The sequence below is a fragment of the Rattus norvegicus genome, chromosome 8, assembly GCF_036323735.1.
Source record: "Rattus norvegicus strain BN/NHsdMcwi chromosome 8, GRCr8, whole genome shotgun sequence".
Classification (NCBI taxonomy): Eukaryota; Metazoa; Chordata; class Mammalia; order Rodentia; family Muridae; genus Rattus; species Rattus norvegicus.
The window spans coordinates 39492613-39518538 of NC_086026.1; the positions used below are offsets into that span (position 1 = coordinate 39492613).

Here is a 25926-nt window from a genome sequence, read left to right on the forward strand (position 1 = left end):
GTCTCATGCTTGAGATGCTGAGAACCCCATCAATACTTGGTCCCTGGGGTTGGGTGCCACAGCGTGTGGAGTATTTCCACAGTGACTGCCTCATACTGGAGAGCAACGAACTGATAGCCACAGACATTTCCAATCCGGTACCAAACCCTGAAAGGTTTCAGGGGAGCTGCTTGTTCTTGGCCAATGATGGACGCCTGGAGATGTTAGTCCTGGTATTAATAAAGGAATCAGCAGTAGCGGCAGCGACACTGAAAGTCAACTCTGCAGGAAGGGAAAGCAGACTGAGCAGAAGAGGAGTCTCCTTTCTTTTGCCACACCCACCAAAAAACACCATCCATACCCATGCTGGATTCTCCCACATCAATGAAAGCCATTTAGGGCATCCTTTAGACACATCTCCTTACTCAGGTCATTCTCCACATTCACATTAAAGCCAACTATCACACCCATTCTACCATGCTCCATCATATTCCTCTGGGATAGGATCTCCCCATGGAGTTAGGCTGGTGGCCCGATGCCCCAGTGCTCCTGCCATGTCTGCCCTCTACAGTGCTGGGGTTGCAGTGCTAAGGCAAGTGGACCACACCCAGATATTTACATGGGTGCTGGGATTCTAACTCAGGTCCTTGTGCTCATACACACAGCATATGCCCTCACCCACGGAGCCATCTTTCTAGCTTCCATTGATTCTGAGGTTGATCTGATCATCATTCTACAGATTGGAATCAGAAGGACCTTTCATGTCAGGATCCTAGAAAGCAGAGCTATTCCCCAGAACCTGAAGGATGGGTGGCTCCAGAATAAATGGACATTTTGAGCAACCCTCCTTCTTTTTGGCTTATTTTAAAGCTTGCTCAGCCATGAACTTTCCCAAGAGCATTTGGGAGGAGTAATTGTTTGTGTAGATATGTGTCTCTTTCTCTCAAAGAACATTACTAGCTTTTACTAAGGAAGATGGGAAATCAGATGATGATTGTGGTCAGGTACATTGGCTTTCGATTGCATAAAACTGTATTATTTTAACTGTAAATACGTCTGAACATCAAGACATTACTCCTTGTATTATATCTGTTCACCCCACAAAATTAAGTTATTCCAGAACCTTCAAATGGTGATGAAGATTAAATAAAGTTCTGTGCAGTTGTCCCTTGATGTGTCTGGAGATTTAGTTCAGGGTCTTCAGTTGGTAGCAAAATACATGGATGCTCAATTCCCTTATGGAAAACGCAATAGTATCTGCATGTGCTTTACACAATTCTCTTGTCTTGCATGCTTTGTCCCACTTAAAGATTCCTTGAAATATCTAATATAAGTGCTATGTAAATAGTTGTTATGGGATATGGTTTAAAAAAGGATGAAAATAAAAACATCCACACACGTTCAGTACAAACTAGGCTTTTATGGACATATTGATGTATTTTCCGTCCCCATTAGTGGAGATGGAAGCCATGGATATAGAGGGGCTGATTGCAAATGACACTCAAGATGCAGTAAGCTTAATTATCACAGACTCTGTGGCAGGTACAGTTGCCTTTGCCTCATTTTCTCCAAACCCATTGGCTGAAGCTCAAACTTCACATCTTCATGAGGACCCTTGACCTTTTGCTCATTGGATAACACTGCTGGGCTCTGCGCACAATTGTGCTCTTCAGGATGGTAGAACGTTCACCTCTTCAAGTGACTGCCAATCTTTCCTTCCAAGACCCTCTCAACCATGGTTTGCCTATGGTCAGCTAATCTTTCTGATTTGTATGTGTATTTTAGCATTACTGGTTTTGAAAAACAAGTAGAGAGCCCCCTATGGCAATAGTAATGGGCAGTGTCAGAATGATACGGTAAACGGGGATTGCACTATTGGACACCTGAGAATTGGAGCAGGCACTGAAACTTACGCTGTGTTCTGTGATGGGCAGAACTCATGTGGAAGATCTTACTAGTTTCTGAGTGTCTCATTAAAAGATCATCATCAACAAACGACTGTATGCTTACACACACACACACACACACACACACACACACACACACACACACACACACACGCCAATGTAGACAAGAACCTCAAAACCAGGTAGCTAAGGAAGATTGGAGGAGATGAAAAGACAGCACAGAAAAGGTCCTGTCATTCATGGCCTTTGATACTTACATGAGACAATAATGATCACAATTACAGACATACAATAATGAGCAGAATGGCATCAGGAAGCCACTGAGAGAACCCAGAAGGTCATAAGCAACTCAATGGGGATAAATGAGAGTGAGAGCTATTCTGGACTTAATGTGACGAGTGGAAACACCTAAAGAACAGGGGAGTTTGTTGTCTGCTTATTGGTTTTTTTTTTTTTTTTAGGGTCTAGAACAGAGCTTGGGCACTTAGCTTTTAATAATCACTTACTGAAGGCATGAGTAATGGTTTGTCAAATAGAGCTGCTTTAAAAATTCACTGGGATACCTTAGGAAGTAATGAGACCTTCATGCCTGTAATTAACCAGACATGATTTTTGGTGAGATGTGATACAACACACTCGAACATGGAGTGGAAGCTTGACTAGGTGACCTTCAATGTCTATGCCAACCTCGAGATTTAATTATTAAATAAATCATGGACTGGGCCAGTCCCCAGAAAACAATCACAGTCTTGATGGCCTTCCAAGCAGTCTCTTGACAATTCATTTATCCCCTAACACCCTATCCCCCCACTCTGAGTGTTGATTCTAAGGACCCCTTAGATTGCAGATGGATTTATTCATTAATTGAATGATTGTGGTGACCTCCTGCTGATCTGGCAAGGGCACAGCTTTCAGCTCATACTTCTATCAATTTTTAAGAGTGTCCAGGATAGAGTCTGGCAGGCATCAAGAGCAGGGAAGGATACAGTTTCCACTGGGAATCCAGGCTTGAGGTATCCCTCCTCCCGCTGCTCATCCCCCTTCCCATCACAGCTAGTACAAGTTCCAAAGCTCTGGCTTCTCCTGCTTGGCTCCTTCTGGTCCACACATCCCACCCCCATACTTTTTTTATACAAGCCGGAACCGAATTCCCTGAGCCCCTAACTGGTGTGTAGACTCAGAGCATAAACACAATCCCTGGCATTAATCACAGTTAATAGAAACCAGAGATGAGCTGTCACGGAGTTGGCTGGCCTGATGCTGAGTCAATGCAACCTTTTAAAAACACCAAGAAATACACACACGGGCTGGGAACAGAGCATGAAAGAAATTCCAGGGAATATTTCCCTTCTTTTCCCCCCTGGTTTTCTTCTTTTAATTATGCAGGAATCCACCCACCAGAAAAACATAAAGAATTAAAAATAGACTCAGACTTCTGAAGCTCTGCAATAGAATGGTACACAGAGAAGAAAGCATCTTTTTATTACAGGGCATTCTTACAAGAGGTTTAACTATTTCAATATGAAAAGGACGCATGGTCCATCTGGTGGCTAGCTCATCGCTGTAGTTGCTGTTCTCAGCAGCCGCGTGGCTGGCATAGCTTGTTAAACAGTGAACTTGTAATGTTGTAATGTTGGCTTGGAGTTCAAGATTGACTGAGTTTGATTGACTGAGTTTTTATTTTTTAGGATTTCTGTGTCATTGGGTAATTTGTCTTATTCCTAAATTTAATTAGTTCACCTGCATGAAGACAATAAGAATATTCAGTACACCGGATTGTAATGAAGATTTAATGACATAATCATTTATCCAGCCCAGACGCTGAGATATACACAATATATGATAAAGGTTAATTGAGTCTAGATTTGGTTATGCAACCGATGACATCCAAAACCAAAAACCTAATAGCCAGTGAAGTGTATGTATGTATTTGTGTGTTTTGTGTGTGTATACATAAAACATTAGCCAAGTATATACATTATGCTAAATGTAAATTTTTATGGTGGCATTTTACATGGACTCAGTGGTAGCTGCAATGTACAAAATCATTTTTCTTTGGTCTGTGCTATTAGAACCAGTCTTTGTGCATTGAAACACACACACACACACACACACACACACACACACACACACACACACAAACACGTATAGCATGCAGTTCCAATTCATTTGAATCAGTTCAAACACGATGAGAAATAGGTGAAAATTAGAGGCAACTTATCTGTTATCATCCTACTAGTCCTTAATTATTTACTCAGTTCCTACTCAATACCCTGACCTAATGGCTTAATGGATTATTATTTATTACCTTGTGAGGCCCAAACAAATATTTCCATTGCTTGGTTAGTGTGTATATGTATATAGTGTAAAGAAGCTAAATATTTTTTCTAATATCATCCAGGGTCTGCATTGGACTGAAGCTTGGAGTAACCCAGATTTTTGGTGCTTGGATGACAATGCCTTTTCTAGAATGGAACTGGGTTTGCCTAACACTCTCTGTTAAAAATTGAGCACAGGCTATGTGTGAAAATTGCTCATTGTGTCTTCAATGCTAAATGTGAGACATAGTCCATGTGGTTAGGATAACCATTTTATAACTCACTGTTCAAAGCAGAAACCTTCTGACTAGAAGACAGGACACTACAATAAATATTCTTCAGGAATATGTATAAATAGGTCCAATGGAAAATCTAAGACACATGTCATCCTAAGGGAAGCAGGCTGCTCTGGGAGCTGTCTGGGATCTTAGGATACCAGGGAGTCAGTTCTTCAAAGTGCTCTTTTGACTGGCTTTGAACTTGCTGCCTGGAGTCTTTTGTAATCCTTTTTTGTTTGTTTGCTTGTTTGCTTTGAGACAGGTTCTCATTCTATATCCTTAGCTGGTTTGGAACTCACCATGTAGACCGGGACGGCCTTGAACTCATGGAGATTCACCTGCTTCTGCCTTTCTAGTGTTGGAATTAATGGCATGTGTCATTGTACCTGGGTTCATTCAGGGATTCTTAGCTTTGATTCATAGAAATGACATCATTTGGAGTCAACCAATCAAATTTAGGTATGTGCTTCATTCAGTGGTCCATGTGCCGAGGCAAGATTTGAGTGTAATCAGCACTGACTGCTGAACGATTTTTATCTTCCCCGTCTATAGAACTTAGACCAGAATTGTTTGAAGCCACACAGATAATCATATAAAACATTTCTTAAAGTTCCCATCTTTTCTGAGGTAAACACAGCTATTTCTTTAATAGTGCTTTTGGAAGAAAACAATTTGAAAGTTTTGAATGAAATTTCTTATGCTACTCACAACTTTAATATCTACTCTAAGGCTTTGGTGATAGTTTGTATGGTGGTTTGTCATACTGCAGATCCTTATGCAGGCTCTAGAAAACTACTTATTATGACATCGATGTAGTATAATGTAAACAAAATATCTGAGAAATGAGAGTAGGTTTTGTTTGTGTGTGTGCATATACAGGAGCATGTGTGTGTGTGTGTGTATGTGGGCACACACGCATGTGCATATGCATTCACTTGCATGCGTGTGCATGAGCATGCACCTGCATGAGTGTATGTGTGTGTGCATGTATAAGTGCATTCAGCTGCATATGTGTGTGTATGTACATGAACACACACCTACATGCATATATGTGTGTGTTTGCTATTACCCAAAGTTTTTCCTATATATCTCTAGGCTTAGTGTAAGCTCCTTAACTTTACTAGGCTTCTGAATTTCTTCTCTAGATTTTTACTTCTCTTAGGGATTTATCTATGAGTGGAATTGCTGGATTGTTTTACAAATATACTAACACTTTTGAGGAACATGTAGACTTTCCCAAATTATTTACCCCAGTTTGTATTCCCATTAATGATGAATGATGGCTACAGTTTCTCTACCCCCTCACCAAAACACAGTATCTAAATTTCTTTTTCCAGTATCTGAGTGGGAGGGAAATAGTATCTCACTATGGTCTTGTTTACATCCATTTCCATGATTATTCCTGAAACTAATCTCTTATAAACATATGATTATTTATCCTCATTAGTTTTCAAGATGCTAGAATGCCACCATTACGTTGAGCACTCATTACCAGAAGACTGAGTGAGAAATGAACAAAGAAAGCCCATAGCGAAAGTCCAGCCATTGGAGAAAAAAAGAAAAGAAAAAATGTGACTAGCAGAGTCTATGACAATACAGGGAGCTGCATGTCCCTGCAGAGTTCAAATTGAGTGTAAGCATTTGTTCTCTCTAGACCTGAGCTTCTGCTCGCAGCTGGCTGCTGTCCATCAGTGGTCACCACATTAAGGGACAGTGCCTAGTCAGACACCTCCACCCTTTCCCCAAGGATTTGTTTGTCTAATGGTTCTTCACTAACAGGGCAGAGAGACCCACATCTCTCTTGAAAGGATATCCATTTTTCATGACATTTACTGATTGTGACCTTGGTGTATGTTTCATGTGGCCTTTTCCTCTATCAAAGGGATTGTGTTTGAGAACAAGAGGCAAGCCTGAGAAAGATGTGTCACTTCGCAAGGCTTTGAAATAGACCATTTTGAATAAATAATATATCAGCAAAAACAACTGGTCAACTCCTGTGTCTGCTTCATCCTCATTTTTGGATGTTTAACCGTTTGATGACTTGTATCTTTGACTCAGACATCTCCCAAGAAAGAAAAGCAATGGGAAATGTGGAGATCAGTGGGCACACTATCATCTGCCTTGTGCAAACTAGAGACCTGTGAAACTTATCTGACTCTGAAGTCCCGAGGTTTTGGGTGGAAATGAGAGTAGGAGTCCCTAGCCAGGTCTCAAGGTCCAAAGGCCGGAGCATCTGGGATTCTGATTTCCATGCACAGGAGGAATTGAATACTTCAGTGGCAAAGGAAAGAGTGATTGGTCTTTCCTTTGCCCTTTCATTCTATGGAATCCCCCAGTGAGATGATTCCTGGATCATTGGTGAGGGTGGATATTCTTCAGTCTACTGAATCATATGTCAGTCTTTCCCAGAAGCACTCTCATACACAGAAATAATAACACAGGCATATCCAGAAATAACCCAGACAACTTGACACATCAGATCAGCTATGTGATTAGCCTGACTATCCTCTGAGTGCTCATATCTTCTTTTTGTCATCGCCTCTGCTGGTTCCTTTGTCTGAAAATTCCTTCTTCTTCAATTTGTGCCATATACAAAGTCACTACTTATAAATAATTTAATAGTGTGTATTACATTTTTATTTTTCCTTTGAAAATTTCATCTATGTGCATACTGAGTTTGGGGCATTTTTACGCTCTTATTAGTTACCATCTCTCTCCCTGCCTCTCCTGTGGCAACCTTTTCCCTCAACTATCCCTCTATTATTTAGCTCTCTCCTTTTCTTTTAAACTCATAGCTCTTGAGTGAGGGGTGGGGCCTAGTAAACTCTCCAATGAGGAGTGGGGCCTATTAAGTTCTTCAATGAGGGGTGTGGCTTAGTAAGTTCTTCAGTGATTGATGGGTCCCTCATAAGTTCCTCCTCCATGTATGGTGAGATGGTCACTGCTAGAACTACGTGCAAGTCTTTTCCAGGTAACTGTAGTTGCAGCGTGTTCATGAGTGCCATGGTATAATGCCCTGAAGACAGTTTAGTAGCAATTCTCCCTAACCACTGGTTCTCCCAGCCTTTCGATTGCCTCTTCTACACTGATCTCTAAGCCTTGTGGTGGGAGAGGGAGAGAGAGGTGCTCTATTTAGAGAAAGAGTTGCACAACCATTGATTCTCCATGCTTTGTGAATTGTTGAGTCTCTGTATTAATCACCGCTCCCTGTGAAACAGAGCATCTCTGATAAAGGTTGATAGCAGCATTAACCTCAGAACATGGCCAGAAATGTCATCCAAACACTTTCTGACTTCTTTTAATTTACTTTTTTCAATCTATTTTTCTTTTATTGAAAACAGATTTATTCCCCATACAATATATTCTGCTTATGGTTGCCCATCGCCCAACTCATCCACAGTTCTTTCCCACCCTGTCTTGCCTCTGGATCCACACCCTTTCTGTCTCTCTTTAGAAAACAAACAGGCATCTAAGGAATAATAATAAAATAAGATAAAACAAAAACAAACAAGTCAGATTAGAACTAAACAAACTAAAAGAAGAAAGGGAGCCAAAGAAAGACCATGAGAAACATAAACACAGAGACACACTCGTTCACACACATAGGAACCCCATGGAAATACAAAAATGGAAACCTTGATATACACTCAAAGAATCTGTAAGGTTGGAAAAAGAAGTCTTGGCACTATATTTGAGAAAAAATACCCGTAAAGATTCTGTTGGATTTGTTTTGCATTGGCCATCTTCTGGGCATAGGGCCTACCCTTAAGAGTAGTTTGTTTCTCCAATGAGACTCTGTTGGAGAAAACTGAATTTTTAATGCTAATTCTTCAAGATTCAGATCAGTAGTCTATTCTTTGAGGGCTTCTCTAGCTTTTTCCATTCCTCTTTTTCTGAGCAGACCTCCTCCTCCTCCTCAACTGTATCTATTATACCTTACACAAAAACAGGCCCTTTCCCTCACATTCATTGAATACCCACTAGGTTATGTACTGTGCTAGGCTTCAAAACAATTGTAACACATTCCATTCCCTCCTTAGCTTTCTTGATGTAGCAGAAGAGAAGGAAAAGTGTACAGAAAATTGCTACATCATATAAAATCTTTGGAACTGTGAGAATCACTGGGATGGGGTAGCAGATGAGTCATAGAGGGGGAAGATATGATTGTTGGCTTTTGAGTTAATGGATGCCAGGGAGTCTCAAAGGATGGGTAAGAGCTAGATGGGAGGAGAAGGCAGAATAGGAGGCTTCTATCAGAAGCAGAAAACGAAGATACAACTTGTTGGCAAGAGAAAAGGCTGAGCCGAGAAGGTGATTGTAGAACTAAATGCACACGCGCAGAAAAGGATCCCTGTGGTATGCGCTGAAGCTTGAGGGGTTGGCTATTCTCTGTCCAGAATGGTTCTCCCTTGCTGCCTTTGTCCTCTCCTGTCCTCAGGAAAAAAGGCTGTGTTTAATTTGGGTTTATATTTAAGTGTTTAATGCAGGATGATTTTTGGCAGGCATTCTAAACTGCTCACAGAATGAGTGAGTGAATGAATGAATGAGTGAATGAACGAGAGACAAGCAACAATGGACTGTGATCACAAATTGGCTGTAAACCATCTATGAAGAAGAAACAACGATTTCCACAAAGCGCTTGGTTCACTTTGAAAAAGGATGTTAATTTCATTTTTTTTACCCCACCATTTCATCCATTTTATTACCATATATTTCCTCAAAAGAAGGTCTGGCTAATATCAAAACAAAGCAGAGTGCTCTGGTTTTAATTACCTCTCTCAAGGCCATGCTGGCTAGGCAAACGCTGCCTGGATCCCACTTGAACCATGATCAGAAACATGCTGTCTGCTTCCCTTGTAAGCTCCGACGGGTGTGCATGAAGCTTCTATTGATACGGGTTGACTTGGGGGCTTTATCTTTTAATAGGGGTGATAAGATTCTAATGCCTCCGCCCTCCCCTATCTGTGTGCTAGTGGTGGGAACAGTCACCAGAGTGATGTGCAGGCGGCAGTGGCGGGGCCCTGGGTTAACCTCAGAGAAATACAAATATGAGTGGGTGGAGAGGTTGCTTTCCATGAGAATCTGTCTCCTTCTCTTTCACAGCCTGGCCCACACTAGTGGGCCCTTTGCCAGCAAGCAGAGCTTAAGATTATTTTTCCATTGGTCAGAGGAAGTTTTCTCTCTCTCCTCTCTCTCTCTCTCTCTCTCTCTCTCTCTCTGTTCTTGTGAATGGAGTTACAAACCTTTCATTTTCACTGAGAACTTTTGGAATTTCATTTTAGTACAATGAAAGATGACTCAGATTCTTCGGACACATCAGAGGCAAGGTCTGAGCCTGAGCCAGCAAAGGTGCTGCAGCCATGGCAGCTGTGTGTCTCATGAAGCAACCACACCTTTCTGAACCTAGGTTTTCTTGATGAGTGTGCGGTACTTATCTACTTCAGGCAAATAAAATATAGCTCAGTATCTTTACTAATTTACCTGAGAAGGTAAATAAGATGAAATGCATGTAAAGAAACTGTAAGTACTCAGTAGACACTCCATGTTTCTTATTTTTCTTCCTATGCCCTTGAATTTAGACAAGGAGTCATCGCATCTTCCCATGTTTTCTGTATATTTGGGGATAAAGTTGTGAGTAAAAGTCTAAGATGCCCAAGGGAAAGGTTTACATATACAATGCCACATCCCACCCACTGATCTCATTCCCTCCACAGACCAAATATTTATTAAGTTTATGCTTGTGCTTGAAGCTGCCCGAGACTGCAGTTTATAGTTGGATCAGAGATGCTTGCTGACCTCTCTCCTCAGGAAACTTATCTCTTAATACAGCGAAAGAACATTATACACAGGGCTAGTAAATACCACCAAGTAGTGTCTGTGTGTGTGTGTGTGTTTGTGGTGTGTGTGTGTGTGTCTGTGTGTGCACGCACGCACACACATGCATGTGCACACATAATAAGACATTTTGGAAGGAGGAACAGAAAACAAGGACAAGAGATAGAAAACACAATTTTTAAATATTTTAGGTTAGGTTGGGGGGGTTGCGTAATGAGCAAAAATATCTATATTTTCTTATAGGCTATGGCTTGGCCAAAAACAAAGCTAATTATTTTCCCTCTTAATACAGATTAGATGTTGCTGCCTCTCTGTTTCTGGGTTAAGCTATTTCTCCTGGATATAGTTTTATTATCTAATGGAGAAATATAATTCATATTTTCCAGACTGAAGCGAAATCTCAGTTTCTTTACTATGAACGATCCCGCCTCTCTGTGATATGTCATAGACACAAGATACAAGATAGTTTAGGACTCAGTAAATGAAATTAACATTTTAAATTGTTTTGAAGAAAATTTATCTAAGAAATATGCCACCAAACTCCAAACTGGCCTGGTCTAGGGACCAAGACACCATTACTTTTCAATCAATTCTTCCAGTTCCCATCTTCTCCAGATTCTGTTTGTGTCAAGACCAGAGAGCAAGAACTTCAGCAGAAATGGAAGGCTGCCGCTGACCAGTTTTCCTGAAAATCAGGTCCACCGCTAGAGGAAAAAGAATCCCATGTTCTGAGAAACAGGAGCATGTGTAATTAATACTTCACATATCCATGAGACAGATGAAGACACACACACAGTTGTTAAAGGAGGACATGACGAACCTTGGCTGTTATCATGTGGGTGCCAATGTCCTCTGTCTGAGAGAGCTATAGCAATGGGAACGGTACTCACTACGCACCAGAACAATGCTGAACCAAAGGACCCACCACAGGAAAGAAAGGCACAACCGAACAGCCATGCAATCATCTTATGAAATCCTTCATGTTTCTGTTTTAATCTTCTCACATTTATGTGCTGACTTAGAATGTTTGCATATGACCGAGACCACAGGGAACACTCCGCAAATATCCTTTATTTGCTGCTGTGTACGAGAGAAGGGAAACAACCTCTGAGATCCCAGTAGTCACTATCTGACCCAAGTGGCTCCCAGATGTAAGGCCTTAGGAGTTTGACTACTGAAAGCCTCCAACTACATTAAAAACCAGTGAATCTAATAATGTAACACAATGGGAATCACAATGGGATCACAACTGGGAGCCTGGTGTGTTTGAGGTTTAGAGAGAGTGTTCAGGGGACAAGTGCTTTCTGGGAGCACACAGCTCATGGCTTTCATTCCTATTTGTTTTGGATGTATCTCTCCCATGACCTGGCTTGTTTGCTCTAGACAAGAGTCCAGGCAGAGTGAGGCAGAGCCCACACCCAGCCCCGTGTCTGCTGTCTCCTGTCACTGCTGGCCTTGTTTGCAGCCTATGTCAAGAAGCACTCTCTCGAACTTTATATAATTTGTCAGAGAGGGGGGGTCTTTCTTTTTAAACTTGGAGGCAGCATCAAAGAATACCCAGAGCCCTGCACAAACTGCTTTTTACCATGTGGACGACTAGGTTCCTAGTGTTTTCTTTGCCTCTTGCCCCCAAATCAAATGGAAACTCTCTGGCAAGGATAAAAACATATGGTTTTCCCCATTGCACCCACCCACCTTTCTTTTATCAGGGAAAACAGTGGAAAACCAGACTGCTGGCCCAGGCTGTTGGCACCTGAAACTCTCTCCCTCCTCGTATCTACTATCTCAGCAACAAGGATGGAGAGAGACCACTAACCAGCTTTCTCCTCACTTAGCCCTCACGACAAGCGGGCTGGATTGTGCGTTGCCTCATCTTTGGCGACAGGAACTGGGCAGTTGAAAGAATTCAGCTTCATCATAAATGAAGGAAGAATGGAAGCCATACTCTGGTGGTCATTTCCAAATCAAGTTGGCTTTTGTTTGAACTAAAAGGAAGGGGAAATGAGCGCCACCCCAGCGTTGGCAACGGGGTGTTGTTTTCCAGAACCAGGTCTGATTAACTTCCGGGAACTTCCGGGAACTCAGGCCAGTCACATTTTCTAAGTGGCACTTTGGGTACTTGTGATCCCGGATTTCCTTGGCCAAATGAGCAGCGGTGCATTTCTAGGGTTTCCCCGGGCATCTTTCTAGGGTGTGTGCCTTGGGGTGGGGGATGTTAATCATATACAGCTCATAGGCTTCAAGCATGACCAAGGGACTGCTCTTTACATTGTAGGCTGGTAGATGGAGCCGGAACTTAGGATCAGCGTAGCAGTAGGGAGAAGTGAGGCACTTTCTCCTCACCCCTCTTTGCTCTGCTGCAGGATTCATGGGAGGCTGAGAATTTTGTGTCATTTTGGACCTTAAAGCTAGTCATCAAAGCAAATAATACAGAACATATTCGATGTACAGTGTATGACATTACATTTTTACTTAAGGGCCCATGTGTTAATGGAGATTCTGGAGAGAATGTGTAACTTTGGTCTCATGAGTGAAGTCTGTAAAAATCAATTCAGGAGTCATTCCTTATCCACACTTGACTTTTTGATTTTTGTTACTTATATTAAGCAAGGTCCACAACTATTAAATGGAAAATTTCCAGAAGTAAACAATGAGTTCATATATTTTATATAACTCCTATCAGTCTACTGATATTATTGTCTTATTTTATTATTAGTTATTATTGTTAGTATGCTCAATTTATAAATTGAACTTTTTCAATATGGAGGTGCTAGAAAATACGGACTTTGGTACCACCCAGAGTGGTAGCGATTTCAACATACATGTCCTATAGATAAGGTTTTCTACTTGATCTAGCTCAAATTTTGGGGAGTTGTAGAGAATAGGAAGGAAATCTACTGGAGTGGAAAGTACCTGAGATTTGGAGCGAAAGAAATCTGGATTCCAGAAACATTTATTAAGCCTTTGTAGTGTATATGACTTGGGACTAGATCCCAAGGTAGAAAAAAATACAGACAAAAATTTACAAAAACCTTAGAATGGGGAAATGGATAGTCACACAAAAAAGACAACACGGTGTGTTCAGAGACACTTCGCCAGTATAGTCTAACAAACAAGGAAGGTTCTCGGCAGTAAAGAATAGCTCCTCGGAGCAAAAGAAGTTCACGAAGGTTCCACAGAGGTGATTTTCCGTAGGTATTTCACCTTATCTGTATCAGATTGCCACAGGGAGCAAAGCAGTCCTAAGGGGAATGGAGTGTGCCCACAGGTGGAGGCCTGAGAGCTAACCTCCACTTGATAATTAGCTTTGTTAGTTGATTGTTTAGTGACTTTGGATCGTTTAGTTACTTAATCTCTGTTAACCTCAATTTCCTCTTCTTTATAATGGGGGACATAACATAGTAATTATGAGCCAGTGCTTTGGAAATACGTATTTTAAATAAGGCGCCCCATTCAGATCCCTCTAAATCCCAGCCAAGGAATACTCTGCTGTTTTTGGCATGGGAGTTGGGGTGTCTCCTGGGGACCCTGAGAATCAATAGTCACATCTGGGTTAAGGAAAAAATAAAAGAGGAACACTGAGTTGAGAGTAGGCCAGCCCAGGAATGGCGGTGTGGGTTGGTATAAGAAAGAGAATTTGAAAATGAAGTGCTGCTGGTGCTTCAGAGGTATCCTCCTGGCTCTTAGCAGTCAGCCAATGCCTTCCTACTGCCCAGAGTCAGTGGCCTGTGAGCATGCTATTTAAGTGTTGGGATCATCTGGGTCTGAGGTCAGGTTGCTTTGGTTCCCTTAGCAGAGCCACCAGGCCCCTGCTCCAGCATTTACTGTCATCTGCATAAAGGAGCCTGTGACTGAGTTCTTGGATCAGCACTGGGGTGGCTGATTAGTGTGCAACCTGAGGACAAAGAGTGTGTCTTACATAACTCAAGCTTCTGAGACTTGGCATGGGTAATGAGTGTGGTATCTGTGTGTCAAGTGGATGAGTTATGGGAAGGGTCACTCCTCCAGGCTCGACAGGGTGCGCTCCTTTTCCCTGTTCATTTAAAGGGACAAAGTGTTTTGTGTGCTCTGGGCAGCTCTCCACGCCTGTGGCTGTCCAGCTTTAATTGTTGAGTGCCAGTCCCAGTCAAGACACATCAACAACAGTGCATCGTACTTGGGGTCATCTCCTTCAGGGCAGACCCCATGTCCCCCCGGATATTGACAGCTTCTGTTTCGCATCTGTTTTTACTTCTGCTCGGGTCTTCTGGGTCACTGCCTTGGCCCAGGGTTCTCTCCTTTCACCTCATTCCCACTCTGGGTCAGGGAAGAGAGAGACCTCCTTTCTTTTGCCCACCCCCCCTCCAGGCCTCTCTGAAGCTTGACCAGATCCCGAATACCCTGGTCCTGCCCCTGCCCAGCTTCCACCAGCCTGATTTGCTCTTGTCATTCTCAAGTGACAGTTGACCCCTCACGTGTGCTTATCCTGACCTCCGGGTCTTGGAATGTTAGTGCGCATGCGTAGTAAAAGAACTTAACCTGCTAGATGCAATAGCTCTTCAAATTGGCAGAGCCCAGAGAAGAAGCTTCCTGACGTGGACACTGTCAGCTGCTATTTTCCCTATGGTCAACTCTGCTCTCCAAGCTTCCAACCATTTGGGTCGGAGTTGATGGGACAATTTGGATTGTTTATAGCAAAAGAGATAGAGTACAGTTTTCTTCCTCTTCTTTCCTGAAGAGCTTTTATTTGAGACCGAAACAACCTTCATCCCAAATAACTCATATTAAACAACAACAACAGGAAAAGAAAGATGCTGTGAATGCATACAGATGCTCACCTTTAGACACAGGAAGCAGATGTCTTGGTCTGCATGGTGAGCTCCAAGGCCAGCCAGAAGTCTGTATCGAAAAACAACAATAAAATTCACGACAAAGAAGTACTGAGTGAATAGGTTCGGGACTCCTCTGTGGTTATATTAGGGGTATTAAGGAAGTATTTCAGAAATAAAGGATGCGGTCTTTCATTTTAGAAGTAATGCGCACCTTACGCACATTGTGCAGGAGATGATTACGAGCTAAACCATGAAACAGAGGAATACAGCCACGGAAGGCGGGAAGCAAAGGGTGCCTGCTACAGACACTTGAGGCTGTGCAGAGGGGATGGCGTTCAGTCTGGGCAGGCAGCAACAATGAAAGGATTGTTAGTGTGTGCCTTTCTGTCCTCAGCATCCAGTCTCACAGATGGTTAATATGTATTTTGTATGAATTAATGCACTGTAGGAGAGAAGGGTGAATGGGAGATGTGAATGGGGATGGAGTGTGTTTGTGACACATAAGCCAGGCAAGGCAGGCATGAAGGCTAGGGCTTTAAAGAGGGAAAGTATCCAGCTTGTGGACACACATGCTGTCTGCTGTAGCCAGCAGGGCCTGTCAGGGAGAGTGTGCTGAACTCGGATCACTTTTCACTGTTTGAGCTGTTTTTCTCATTCAGGGACCTATGGGAAAATATGGCCAGTATCACAGAGATCAAAAACACAGTGCTGTAGATAAGAAGGGCAGGGTATGACTGCAGGTAAGCAGTAGGGGTCACTGAGATAGGTCTCTGGTTCACGGAGAAGCTAAACAGTTCTGATATTCACACCAGAACTCAAATCCAAACAAGGCTATAAAACGGGATGGGGGAGCAGTGGGAAAGGAAATATGTGTCTGACTGATGTTCACAAATGCAGCTGGGCCAGCAGGGCAGTCAGCGTGGCAGTCAGTGTGGCAGTCAGGGTGGCAGTCAGTGTGGCAGTCAGGGTGGCAGTCAGTATGGCAGTCAGGGTGGCAATCAGGGTGACAGACAGTGTGACAGTCAGGGTGGCAGTCAGTGTGACTGTCAGTGTGGCAGACAGGGTCAGACAGGTTTCAGTATTATTATGACTGCTCTAGTATTTGTGAAAGTCTGTGGAGAATTTGTCCATGTGAGGTATAGTATATTATCAACACCAGACTATACCTATTATCTCATGAGACTGTAGCTGTGTTTGTTTATATCACGAACTTTCCTGTTCATTATGTGCCAGGTACATGTATTATTGTGTATTATGGTGTATGCACATCCTGACTATGGGAAAGAATAATTTATGTATGTATGTGTATGGATATATATGTGGTTTACTGTGTGTTCCTGGACTCTGCTCTTCTGGAGAATATCTTCATTCGAAGGCAACTACAAAGAAGTAAGGAAATGACATATTCTACCCATGCCAGCTCACAACAATCTGTAATTTCAATTTCAAGGGGTCTACCCCCTCTTCTAGTCTCTTCAGGCACAAGATGCACACATGATGCATGCGCACACACACACACACACACACACACACACACACACACACACACACACACATATATACGCAAGCACTCATACACATAAAATAAAAAAAAATCTTTAAAAAAGAAGAAGAGAGAAGGGAATGCAGATACCTGTGCATTGGGCATAAGGAACGTAATTGCATCAAACACTGCACTTCCCTCTATAATTGAACTTTGTCCTAAACTAGAATTAAGGCTGAAATTAGACAAAGAAACAGAACTCAGAGTACAATGAGGCCATGACCAGGTGTCTTAGGGTTTTATTGTTGGGAACAGACACACCATGACCAAGGCAACTCTTAAAAGGACACCATTTAATAGGGTCTGGCTTACAGGTTCAAAGGATCAGACCAGTATCACCAAGGTGGGAGCATGGCAGTGTCCAGGCAGGCATGGTGGAGAAGGAGCTGAGAGTTCTACATCTTCATCTGGAGACTGCTAGAGGAAGACTGGCTCTCATGTTGTTAGGAGGAGGGACTCATTGCCCACCCCAGTGGTGGCATACCTTCTCCAACAAGGCTACACCTATTCCAACAAGGCCACACCTCCTAACAGTGCCATCAACTGGGCCAAGCATATTCAAATCATCACACCAGGGTTGGGCTACTTTCAAGGAGACTCATTTTCTCAGAGTAAGTACCATGGAGCAGTAAATGTCAACCTCAGGCCTTTACATGCACATTCACCCACATGTAGTCCCCTCCACATATATATGTGACACTCGTGTGAAAACACATACACATATGTCCCACACATATACACAAAATAAATTTTAAAAAAGTCCTTTACCAAAACAATCCAATGATAGTTCAGTTGGGTATAGAACTGCTTTAATGTTTTCTGTGTTCTTTTTCATAGAGCAACTCAATCTTTCTTTCTCTCTCTCTTAAAATATGTCCCTTCCAATTAAATTTTATAGGATCTTTTTTACCATGTACTTAAGCATAACTTTTATTCCTTTATGATGCTAGAGAGTATTACAAATGGGATCTATTATATCCTTCACATAACTATTAATTCAATTGCTGTTTTAGTGCTTGTTGAGCATCAACAATGTACCTGGTTCCAGGCAGTCTACTAGGAAATAGACAAACAATACACCAAATGTAAGGTCTGCTCTAAAGATCTCTTCCTAGTGAGGAATTAAGGGGGAGGGAATCCCAGCCGTAAAGAACACTATAAAGAAGAGAGTCTCAGGATGAAACTTTCAGATTTTACTCCCAGGTCTTCTTAACTACTGAGTAGTACCATATTATGGAGAGAATGGCTCAAGCCTACAGCAGATCCATTGGTGCTGGACTCGTGGGTCCACACAGTGAGAAGCAAAGGAGGTGAAGAGGTAGGTTGAGTAGCCTGGAAGCCTGAAGACATATGAACTGGATGTGGTGGCAAATCTTTGTCAGCCTAGCCTTGTTGGGAAACTTGCCAGTCTCTCAGAAAATAGGAAGTAGGTCAGCAGCTTCTGTGATTTTGGAGTCTGTCCTGTCTACCCAGGTGTTTCATCCAGGCCACTCATGTCCTGTTCAAAGTTCAATTTCAGAGGTTATGACTGAAAATAAGGACTGACTTTTCTTTTAAGATTATTTTTATTTCTTGAAATTATGTGCATATGTATCTGTGTGTCTATGTAGGGATATGTGCACATAAGTGCAGGTGCCTGTGGAGGCCAGAAGAGGGCATCATATCTCTGGAAATGATATGGTTATAAACCTTCTGATGGTGGGTGCTGGAATTGAACTTGGGTCCACTGTAAGAGTGTTAAGAGAGTTAAGTCCTCTTAACTGCTGAGCCATCTGTCTCTCCAAGATCAATTGCAACTGATTTATCTTCCTTCCCTTTCTTTTCTAAAAACAGAAAGGGGGTGAGACGTCTGCCTTTTGTTTTTGGTTTATGTTTGTTTGCTTTAAAATTGTTTAGTTTTTGTTTCTGCCTTCTTTTCTTTCCTAAATACCTTTTTTAGAACACAATTTGTATATGTTCTACTTCATTTGTGTTGTTCAAGCACCGATGTACCAACAGGACCTTTTAGATGAGAAGCACTTCTCCCCTCTTTTTTGTTTTGTTTTGTTTTGTTTTCTGGAGCTGAGGACCTAACCCAGGGTCTTGAGCTTGCTAGGCAAGCGCTCTACCACTGAGCTAAATCCCCAACCCCCCACTTCTACCCTCTTAAAGCCTACCCAGCTTTCAGGTTTGTTGTTCTAAAAAGACTCACCATTTTCTTTCTGAATATCAAACACAGAATTCCAATTCTTTTTCTCTCTTTTACTTTTTTTTTCTTGCTATCAAAATCCTAACCCTCCTATGGGAAATTAAAAAAAAGTGAATGAGAGTGAATACAATTTTGTGTGTAAATGTGTGTGTGTGTGTGTGTGTGTGTGCACGTGTGTGTGCATGCGTTGGCATTTTTATATTCTAGGTTACAATAACAAAATTAGGTGGGCTAAACAGTAGACATTTTTTTCTTACATGTCTAGAGTATAGAAGTCAAAGGTCACTATACTTGCAAGATTGGTTTCCAACCTGGACAGTGGGGGAAGAACATCTAGGTGGGTCCCCTTGGCCTTTGATGGCTGTGTTTTCATTGCCTTGTCCTCAGAAGGTTGTTCTGCACACATATCTGCCATCCATGTGTTCACATTTCCTTCTCTTAAGATACTGGATTAGACTCCACCTCAGTGGCTTCATTTTAATTTAATTGATTGTTTAAAGATCTTATCTTCAAACATTATGGTGTACTAATGTTAGGACATCCACATATGAATATTAGAAGACATGATTTATAATATATCTTACTAATATTTGTGTTAAGAATGACTCAGAAGAGGGTCAGAATTTGTAAGTTGTATATACAACATTCCCCCTGTACCCATGTACCACCCTCCCACCACACAACAGACAGCAGACTGATACACACACACACGCACGCACGCACACACTCACATACCATACATATCTAGCTTACAAAGCTTATATTATTTGGAATAGAGGCAGTTAATGTAGGTAGATAGTTTTAAGATCTAGGTAGATATATTCGAAGTCATATAGATATTTAGCAAAAGGGTATTTTCATATGTGTTTCAGTGTGCCAGTGTATATATCAATAACAATAGAACAAAAAATAGTGCTTACATCTCTATATTTGAGAGAAACGGCAAATAGATTTAATAGATAGTTAATTTCAAAAGAAAGTCTAGCAATATAAATGATGCCAGAACTTCCAAGATCTTCCTAAAACAGGCATGCGTGGGATACAAAAGAGGTTCAATGAGTTATGTAAAGTCCATGAAAAAGATCCAAAGTAAATAAATACCTGAAATTGTACTTTGAAGCTAAGTCTTTAGAATAAGGATAAATACCCAAATAAGTAAAGTCAAATACTAGCTACAGCAAGGATTCCTTGAAAGAAAGTCTCACCATTGCTAAAACCCATGTTCAACTAGGATGCTTTATTTTAATCTTGAGACAAAGTCTTTCTATATAGCTTACTATATAACTGGGCTCAAACACAAGGTCCTCCTCCTTTAGCCTCCCAATTCAGGGACTACAGAGTGTAACACTGTGCCCAGAACTTCAGAAATTATTTACTGATTGAGGCGAGGTCTCATTATATTGTCCAGTTTGGTCTTGATGCTTAGGGTGAAGTGATTTTCCCATTTCAGCTTCCTTCACAGAGCCCGGCTTCCATTAGCCTTTCACTTCTTTATTTTTGGAGTGAACTGTCTTATTAAACACCCATAGTGATATTTTAAGGAAGATATCACTATTCTTTATCTTTGCTCTAATTTTGAGAAAATTGAGACTCATGGGGCTTAAATTACATTACTATGAGTTAATCAGTAGTTAAGAAGACCTGGGAGTAAAATCTGAAAGTTTTATCCTGAGACTCTCTTCTTTATAGTATACTTTACGGCTGGGATTCCCTCCCCCTTGATTCCTCACTAGGAAGAGATCTTTAGAGCAGACCTTACATTTTGTGTATTATTTGTCTATTTCCTAGCAGACTGCCTGGAACCTGGTACATTGTTGATGCTCAACAAGCACTAAAACAGCAATTGAATTAATAGTTATCTGAAGCATATAATAGATCCCATTTGAAATACTCTCTAGCATCATAAAGGAATAAAAGTTATGCTTAAGTACATGGTAAAAAAGATCCTATAAAATTTAATTGGAAGGAACATATTTTAAGAGAGAGAGAAAGAAAGATTGAGTTGCTCTATGAAAAAGAACATAGAAACCATTAAAGCAGTTCTATACCCAACTGAACTATCACTGGATTGTTTTGGTAAAGGACTTTTTTTTAAATTTATTTTGTGCATATGTCTTCACATGAGTGTCACACATATATGTGGGGGGCTACATGTGGGTGCATGTAAAAACCTGATGTAGCATTTACTGTATTTCTTGATTTCTCTCCAGTTCATTTATTGAGGTCGGGTCTCTGGCTAAATCCTGAACTCAATCATTTGCCTAGTCTGGCTCCCCAGCTTGTTTTAGCAATCCCCTGTGTCCTCCTCCTGAGTTCTGAGATTGTAGGACTGTCATGAGCAGTGTTAACCCCACCCCATGCATGTTTGGCAAGTACTTTACCTACTGATCAATCTCCCTAACCCCACCCTTACTTTTAGGAACTTGGAAAATTTCTTTTATTCCCACTCATTTGAGGGTCTTGAAGAAATACCTGTTTAAAAGACATTGGATAGAATGTCTTCTAACATGATGCAGAAACTTCTTACTCAACTCATTATCTCAGGTAGCAACAGATCTAGATTTGGAGAACTGTAAAGTTAACTCAGGTAGATCACCTCTGTTTTAAGTTGTCAGTGGTTGGTGGGATGCATGGTTCTTGTATTAACATTTTTACATTATTTAGTTGCTTCTGTATGAAATTGTCACCTACAGAAATAATAATAATGATCAGAAGAGTGAAGAACATCTCTCTCATGAGTTCTTTTTTTAAAGATTTCACTAGAGAGCCTTTAGGAAAAATTCCCATATGCCTCATGGTCTAGAGTAGACAATACACCCCTTCTTCAACCAGTTAGCAGTAACAGAAAAGACAGCTTTACCATTATGACTTGACCAGCAGATGGGTTGAATGCTACAGCAAGTGTAGAGCTTTGTGACAGAGACAGGGGAAGATGCACTGTAGCAAAGCAGGTGAGGCATGTGGGTACCAATCCTGGAAAGGAGAGAGGCCCAAAGGGACACTACACAGTTGCTGGGGGGACAGCCCTCACGGAGCTGGACAGAGAGGCTGTCTGGGAGAAACCTAGATAAGAATTCAAAGAAGGCAAGTTAAGGCACAAATTTTATATTATAATAAGAAGAATGAAATGGGGTTGGGGATTTGGCTCAGTGGTAGAGCGCTTGCCTAGAAAGCGAAAGGCCCTGGGTTCGGTCCCCAGCTCCGAAAAAAAAAAAAGAACTAAAAAAAAAAAAAAGAAGAATGAAATGGAGAAAATCAATGTTATATAAGAAAAATGCCGCTTGTCTCTCCTTATATCCAGATCCTAGTCTAGGACATATATATGCATACGTGTAGATAGCTGTAAATGGAGGTAAAGTCCAACTATGGAGAGCAGAGACCAAGGCAGGGTAATATTAGTTGATGAGGAAGGATGGTGTGTTGGTTCAAAGAAACATGAGCTGTGAGAGAGCACAGCAAGTTCCCTAACTCCAGTTTCAAATACCTCAGATGGTCCCACTCCGTCTACCATGGATATATGAATTAAAGTAGCAGGAGCCATTTGTGCATTGAAAGTGAATCTAACATATGATATTCTTAGGAACAGTGGTTGTGAAAGTTAGTCTTTCTTTTTAATTTCATAGACCAGTATATAGCAGCCAGATATGACTGGTCCCTGATTATATATGTAGTTTTGATCTAATTAGGAAAAAAAGTGATTAAATGTTTTACATAGGGGAGGGTTTTTGTTACCTGAAAATTTTCTCTTTTTCCACTCTGAAACAGTATCAAAGTAGTGTAGTGTTATTTAAATTATCATTCACATCATTATAAACAAAGTAAAGTATGACTTCCAAGAATTTTGGTAATATATAAAGTGTTATAATATGAAAATTCTGGCGAATTCCATTGTGTACAATAATAGATATCCTTGGTTGTCTTTCAATTTCTAGACTCAGGTTAAATATAGAAGCTCATTATTGGATGAGCTGTAACTGCCATCAATTTTGACAGTGTGGAAGTGTCTATGTACCGCGCTGGGATGTAGAAGGTAGGGGGAGGGAAACCTGTATGGTGCTATGCTGACCTTGCAGGATAGACAACTGAGGAATCAAAAGCACTGTCTTTAGTTGATGGAAAAAAATCAATATCTATGAAATATAATAATAATCATAGCACATAATTATTAAAATGTTAAGAATAAAGGACCTAGTTTCTAGTACCACGACGCTGGGTTTAGGATGAGGTTATATGGCCTAAGTCTTAATCCATCATACAGAGAATTTTAAAATGTAATGCATAAAAGGAACAAATTATGTGCTATAGTACAAAGCATAGTATGTCTTGATAAATACCCCCAAAGAGTGTGTTTGCTTTGGGGAAGGGCAGGGACTGAGGTTTGATGGGCAGGGGGTGGGGATATTCATCTCAATGCGTTTTCATTATTCCTTATCTCAACCACGTGCACACAAACCACTTGCTAGTTAGAAAGACACTGCAAACATGATTCATATTTACCTTCTGTCGTCCTGATGTGGCCACGTTTTGCAGCATGAATTTTCCACATACAGTTATGTTTCACGCATTCTCCCTGATAGTGTACAGCCTTTATGGCTGTTCATTTAAAGGGCTATAAAATATTTGGGACCTTTATTTCCGGCACTCATATACTTTTCAGGATCACTCTGTGAATAACTGAAAAGCGGTTGCTTAAGTTTGGGGCAACAAATTATAGACACATAATAAAAGTTGTGGGGTTTTCCTCTGGAAAGAACTAAATCTTGTCCAGTGCCTCATTAGCACGGTGCATTAACCAAGTTCAAAGCACGTGGCAGAACTCTGTAGAGGTCCCAGTTCATGACAGCAGCCCTGGGTGGTGCACATACACCCCAAGATCCTTGAGGCCTGAGGCTGCTCCTTCACAGTCTGGATAACATCAACCCAAGCCGCCCTTTGCACTGACACTGCCCTCAAGTTCATTGGAAATGGGACTGCCAGAAAGAGGAGGCTTCATTTGCAAAGCAAGAGCATGGTTTTAATTATCCTTTGGATCCATAAAAAGGCTGGGGGGGGGTAAATTTATGAGTTTCAATTCTTTTCTTTGCCATTTCTAAACGAGTATTTATCAGGTGTGGGGCACATGGCAGTTCTGGAGAGTGCCAGGCAGGGATCAAACGAAGAGCGTAAAACCCTCCCCTTTCAACAGTCGTAATCTCCTGCTTCTATCTATAAATGGCCACATTACCCGCATGGCTCAGAAGGGAGATTCAGTCTGGCGTTTGCTGTCTGAGGCACCAGGGGGGTGTGAGAAGCTGACTCCTGTGTGCTCAGTTGGCTTGCCTCGCTTTGATGTTTTCTTCAGAAGGACAGAAAAGCAGTCACGAGTACTGGATGGAGGGCTTTGCACTGTCATAGTGTTAGAGAGTATTTCTTCACAGGAAGGTGTTCTCGTTCTTTCCTATAGACTCCATAGGGATATAGGCTATCGTATAGAGTATCACCCTGGAGGAAGGCTGGAGAGACAGTGACAGTTTATTCCTTCATTCCTTGGATGACCCTGAGTTTTGCGTTCATCTGTCCATCACACTACCAGGTCATAGTCGCTTCTAATGAAAAAATCTAAGATCTGATTCCCTCTTTCAGACTGCTGATTTTAGTTGGCAAGCAGATCTCATACATAATAGATTCATAGGCTATGAAAACAACTCTATCGTTGAGCCTGGAAAAAGACTTACTCACTAGAGGGGTTTCAGACTAATTCCAGTTTTGCCAAGAAAGTGTGAAGTGGTGTGATGTGATGTGAGATCATGTGATGTGGCATGACGTGGCATGTTGTGATGTGATGTAATGATATTGAAGCCCTAAGTCTGGTGGACTAACTATTGAAGATAAGGCCCCTAAGGAAGTCATTATGACTAATTGATATCCTGAAGGTAGAGATTCATCAAACCAGAGTAGCATCCTTACGAGAAAAGACACCAAGATAGCTTTCTCCCTTCCTCCAGTCATGGAGGACTAATGAGAAAGAAACTAGCCTTTTACCCAATGGTGAAGGCAGCTCCTACTTCAACTGCATTACTGGCATATTGTTCATGGTCTATTCTTCAGAACCATGAGAAAATGAATGTTAGTGGTTTAAGCACAGCCTGTGGTTTTTCTGTCAGAGTAGTCAGAATGAACTGCTAGATGGGCGGGATCCCAAAGGAAAGAAAGAGCGCTCAAGGTTGGGAATGCAAAATTCCCTGAAGCTAGCAGGAAGGTTTCAAGGGTGAGAGATTAAAAGGATAGTGAGCATTGTACTGGAGATGTCCACCAGGCCCTTGACCTCTGGGTGTGTCTCATTCTCTGGGATTGTATCTTTCTGAGCACCATGCACGTGTAGAGGGCAGACTCAGGAAACAGGAGAGCATATGCTCCTAGGAAGCACATTGATTTTGCTTGCTATATCTGCTTCCATTTGAGAAGATACTTTACATTCTTCCTCTTTATGCTGACTAGACTATAGCTACTTGGTGTTAGAGAAAGTGTTACATTGTAACACGGTAAAGAGCAGAAGCTATGAGGTTGTATAGCAGAGGAATCATTGTTGGTTTTACTCACAGCACAGTGGGGGCTGAGTTTCACCCAGCACCTGGCACCGGGAAAGAACCCATCAAGACCTTGTTGAGTGATGTGGTGAAACCAGGATCCACAAGAACACTGTGTTCAGGACACGGTTCTCAGTGTCAACCAAGACCTGGGTTAGTGTGGAATAAATACATCCTCACTTGTTAGTCAGACTTCTCACCTTTCAAATAATGACACCTTACACATACCACGAAATTGCAAAGCCTAATTATCTATTCAATGTATTTAAATCCATTTCAGTACTCAGTGGTAGAAATTTGGGACTGGTAAGTAGATTTAGATTTCAAGGAATTTAGAGTCTGCTTGAAAAGTCAGGAAAAGTCACATGTTTATTTGGTAGTTGAAAGCGTACTACTAAATACTTTTTGCCAGACTAGGAATCCTATCTACTGAGTAGAAACATAAATCTGACTATGCTTCTGTTGTCTACAGTTAATATTCTTTCTTTGGAACAGCAACAA

The 25926-nt window shown here is 41.5% G+C and overlaps 1 long non-coding RNA gene across 2 annotated transcripts in view; it reads right to left on the reverse strand.

The window, feature by feature from the left end:
• LOC102552355 (uncharacterized) overlaps nt 1–25926 on the reverse strand; it is a 60798-nt gene that overhangs the window by 19737 nt on the left and 15135 nt on the right. For both annotated transcript variants that reach the window (XR_593810.4, XR_005488036.2), the window contains exon 2: nt 15135–15195. This is a non-coding gene — a long non-coding RNA (uncharacterized LOC102552355). The remainder of the gene's footprint in view (nt 1–15134; nt 15196–25926) is intronic.